The sequence below is a fragment of the Malania oleifera genome, chromosome 9 (assembly GCF_029873635.1).
Source record: "Malania oleifera isolate guangnan ecotype guangnan chromosome 9, ASM2987363v1, whole genome shotgun sequence".
In the NCBI taxonomy this organism is placed as follows: domain Eukaryota; kingdom Viridiplantae; phylum Streptophyta; class Magnoliopsida; order Santalales; family Ximeniaceae; genus Malania; species Malania oleifera.
The window spans coordinates 95,873,774-95,879,099 of record NC_080425.1 but is presented as its reverse complement, the minus strand read 5'-3'; positions in this window follow the sequence as shown (position 1 = coordinate 95,879,099).

Sequence of the window (5,326 nt, the reverse complement as noted above, 5' to 3'; positions counted from 1 at the left end):
ATTTTTAGCTGGATAAAAATTAGATATTATCCAATTATTACGATTTACGTGAAATGTGAAAAGGGAAAATTTACAAATTAAAAATGAACTCCACTTTATGTGGCTATTATTTTGAGACACCAAATACTCGCATAATTTTTTAAAATATTTATTATCTTCAAGAATAATGGATAATTAAAAATATTTATTAAAATTATAAATGTACGTTATTTTTGAAATTTTTATTTTTAAGATATAGCATGAGATTTTTAAAAACAATATATAATAAGGCAACACATCACCTTTGTCAGTGATTTTCTTAATTTTTTATTAATTTTAAGAATAACAAATAATTAAAATATTTATCCAAATTTTAAATATTTGCATTATTTTCTTTATTTTTAGGAGATAACATGAGATTTAAAAATAATAGAATTTTAAAAAATTTAAGTAAAACACTTAAAATATTTATAATTTATTAAATATTGTAATTAGACGATAACTTATGGATTGAAGGATTCTTTTTCAATAAGATGATTTAAAAATATTTTTTTTTTTTTAAATTCCCGTACTTAGTAGTAGAAATTAAAAAAAAGTAAATGCATAATTTTGAAGAGCATTGTAATATTGAACATTGGATTGATAATAAATATAAAATAAGAGTTAAATGTACTTGAATGTGTTAAACATGTTTTCGTTCTAGTTGCATTTATGAAAATGTTAAGAAAAAAATATAAAATAAAATTATTACAATTTGTCAACGGCGTACTTGTTTGCGATATATTTGTTTAAACTCGTCCATTTATACACAAGTTAAATTCAAATTTACTTAACCTTCGTTATTAGCTACTTGATTTGTAGACCTATTTTACCACCCCAAATAGGTAGACACGAGCGGCTCTTCACAATATGGGGCTCTAGGTAAATAATTTAATTAGGGGTCCTTAATATTTTATTTAATTTTTATTTTTATTTAAAATTAATTTTTTTAAGTATATCAAATAATTTTAACTGCACTGCATTTGCACTCCACCCACCAAACATATGAATTCTATAAATAATGTTAATATTATTATATTAAAAAAATATTTAGGAGCCCCAAAATTTTTGGGGCCCTAGGCAAGTACCTCAGTGGCCTAATGGAAGAGCCGGCCCTGTAGGTAGAAAAAGTGCAATATTCTTTTGTGATTTGATAAATTTAACATAATATGTGTGCGGAAACTAATTCACAACTTGGTTATTTATTTGGTCATGTATTCCTCCGCTAAAAGTGAGGGTTGAATTGTTTAAATTATTATGAATTTATTATCCTTGTGAGTGTGGATGCTTAGAATAGGAGCATGGAATTGGTCGGTTCGACCAATTCGGTCAATTAACTTAATTAATCGAAAAAATTTGGTTAACTATTCATCATAATTGAACCGACCGAATTACCCTTCTTACTCGAACCTTACCCGACTGAATCGAATTTTCAGTTAATTTAGTTAACCGAATTTAACCGAATCAAATTATAATTAATTATGGGAAAAATATAATTGTGTGCTTTCAATATTTAATTCATATTCAATTATTAATTATATAATAATTATGGAACCCTAATTATAAATCATATAATTTATATTTAATTATATAATTTGGTTAAATCGGTTAACCGAAATGTAGTTTCTCCATAATCAAACCGAAAATCGAATAGTCGATTTTACCGATATATAAAACCAAGCCGAATTAAAAATTATTTGAACTGATTCGACCGAATTTGGTTGGTTATTTCGATTATGCACATCCCTAGCTTAAAAGAGATAGATAAAATTAAACAGTAAGTGTTGTAGATTGAATTAGCCGTTAAATTTTACTAACCAATTTAGAGGTTCATCCAACATTTTAACACTAAGAAATATAACTTATTGAATTGAAAGTGTTAGCCTTGGTGGCTACATGATCTAAATTATCATGTTTTGATGATAACAACCCATTAGTGGTTCTAGGTAAACTTATCTTTGCATATCAAGTTATGATAAGTACAAACTCAAATGCAAAGATTAAGTAAATTATTAAAAAGTAAATTCATATCAAGTTATCAAAAATGAGGAGATTGTTTGTAATAACTCGAACCCATAAAATAAAAGAAAAATAAATAAAAGAAAAGGAAAATAAATAAAGAGAAGAGAAGAAAAAAAAAAAGAAAAAAGGTTTGGCCATGACCAAACCGTCGACAGTTACGAGGGACTCAGAAAAATCGTCGACGGTTTTCCTGCAGGGCAAATTACCAAGACCATATAAGGGTGTTTTGGGGTTTGGCACGAACTAAACCGTCAACGGTTTCAGGAAAATCGTCAACAGTTTCAGGAAAACCGTCGACAGTTTTTTGTAGGCCAATAACTCTATAAATAGATGTTGAGTTACTTTTTTAAGAAAATTTCCTTTCTCTCTTTCTCAAAAACCTAGGGTTTCCGGATTTGGTCTTCTTTCGGGTTTCTCTCGCTCTCTTAATCCTAATCGAAGTTCATGCTTGCTATTTGATTGTGTCTCTCTCCTCTTGTAGTAACCATGAAAAAATAATAATAATAATAAATTTTAATTTTAAAAAAATATAATAATAATAAAATAATAAAATAAAATTAATTAATTAAATTAACAAGTAAAATGAATAGTATGATAAGGAAAATATATATATATATATATATATTGAAGCATGTATATATATATATGTGTGTGTGTGTGTATATATATATATATATATATAAGTTATTATGATATGTATTTAATATAAAGGTTAAAGGTATATATATAAAGTGGAAAGCTTCTTCAAAAAGCTTACTTGGATATTTTTTGGAAGTGCTCTCTCTCTCTCTCTCTCTCTCTCTTCTCTCTCTCTCCTACGACTCTCTCTCTCTTCGATTCCGGGCTAGTTTTACGTCGAATCGACAAACCGAAGCCACCACGACGCTCCTGGCGAAGTTCTCTACAAGTCTGCCGGAGTAGATCGTCAGGAAAACGAAGTTGGATTTCATCCCAAATCCAAGGTAAGGCTTTATATTCAATATTTGGATTTTTGACAGTTGAAGAAAGTGATATACGCGTAAAAATACTGAACTTTAATACTGAAAATTTTCAGTTCCAAGGTGTTGATTGGGAACGTTGGGAATCATCCCTAAGTTGAGGTAAGACTTTTTAAGTCGAATTTGACTTAGTGGTAGTTATAGAAAATGTTGTACGTACGAAAATACTAAACTTTAATTCTACGAGTTTTCATTTTCAGGGTGTTGAGTTGAGAACCTTGTGGGTACGGGGAAGATTTTCTTAGGAGCTTTTCAGGAATCAGATAAGGGGATAAACTAAGCTAATTTTATTTTGAGAAAATGTATGTATATATATATAGCATCTGGTTTCAGGAAAAATAAATATATTTATATATATGATTTATATTTGGAAAATACTGTTTAAATAATGATATGTTGAATACGTAGAAAATTTGTTTAGTGTGGCATGAGTATAAAAATGTTGTGAAATACTGTTTTTTTTTTGGAATGGGGACGATATGGATTTCTATGATAGAAAACCGGCGTACGGGCCAAGATATTTTTATATGTATATGTGATTTGCCGGCGTATGGGCCGTGCTATGTGGATGAGATTTGCCAGCGTACGGGCCGTGCTATGTGATTTGCCAGCGTACGGGCTGTGCTATGTGATTTGCCAGCGTACGGGCTGTGCTATGTGATTTGCCGGCGTACGGGCCGTGCTATGTTAAAATGTGTAATACCGGCGTACGGGCCGATGATTTTTGTGATACACGTATATATGTGAAATGATATGATTGATGTGAAAATAAATGATATGAGATATTTATGTATCACGGTTTTAGTATATGTATATGATATTAGAACCTGGTTGGCTTGGTCTAGGCTAGCACTTGCACGGTACCGTTGCTATGTGTCCATGGTCCTCGTGATCATGATATCTGTGTTAACGCCACTGTACGGAGTGGTGTGAGATTGGATGGTCGATGTGGTTATTTTCAAGAAGTGTGCTGTTATCGCCCCTGGTGTACGGACCAGTCTGGGTAGACCCATCGAACCTACAGACTACTGTTTGACTTGGCAGTGGTCGGCCAACCATTGTCAGGTCCCGCCTTCGGGCCACACAACCCAGTCATGTGGGGGTAATACATGACAACAGCCAGCTAACCTACCAGGGTTGTTTTTATGTTATTATTATTATGATATGAGATGAGAAATGTTTATGAAAATGCAGTATGTTCTGCCATGTTTTGATATGCATATGTTTTCCCAAATTTGATAAACAGTATTAAATATGTTATGTATGGTATATGTAGAACACAGAATACTTATGTTGCCACACACTGGTATTAGTTTATTTCCCTTACCGAGAGGTGTCTCACCCCTAAATCTTATACATTTTTCAAGAGCCCCTGATAGGAGAGCGGGAAAAGCCCCGCTGATCTAGATCAGTTGTTTGCCCTCTTTGGAAGGGTAAGTTTTTGGTAGGGACAGTTAGGTTTTGTGGGGATTGTCCCTAGATTTCATTTTTGAGATGTATATACTGTGAGATAGTAATTGTAGTGACTCTGGTATGTGTTATGCACATTATGATGAGATGTATATGATTTTATACTTTTTGCTGCGTAGGCTTCTGCTGTATGTTTTGTTATATCCCTGGTGCCCACGGGCCCACGTGGATTGTGACCTGCTGAGTTGGAATGTATGATGTGATGATAATTTATTTATATAAAAAAAATATATATGTGAAAAAGGAGCAGGTCGTTACACCTCTCGCCTTTTGGGTCTCCGCCCTCGGCGAGTTTTTGGAAAGCTAGGGTTTTGCTTTCCTGATTCGTTTTGGGTCGCTTTCGGAAAAACAAGTAAGGGGATTAAATTATACTAGTTTTTTATTAAATTTGAACTAGTTAAATTTTAGTATATAAACCTGTGTATGTATGTATGATTTTCTGAATGGGTTAAGTATTTGAAAGTGATGGTTTTGATTATAATTCATATTCAGGGAAAGACCAATGTAAGTGGGGTATATTAATTATTTACAGTATGTAACAGTCTGATTAACACTCAAACCGTGTGGCATGAGAATAACTCTTCATAACAAACTAGTTGTGATTACTGTGGTGAATGAATTGATATGTTTGGATGAATTGTTTGTGTGGTTATTCGTATGTATCACAATATAATATTGTAGGCCTGAGGAGTTCGTTATATTGCCTGGGTATAAATCATGATATAATATTGGCAAGCCTAAGGAGTTTGTTTTACTGATACACTATGAATAGGCCATTAGGAAGTGTAGCAGTGAAGGTAACAATCGATTGTGGTGAA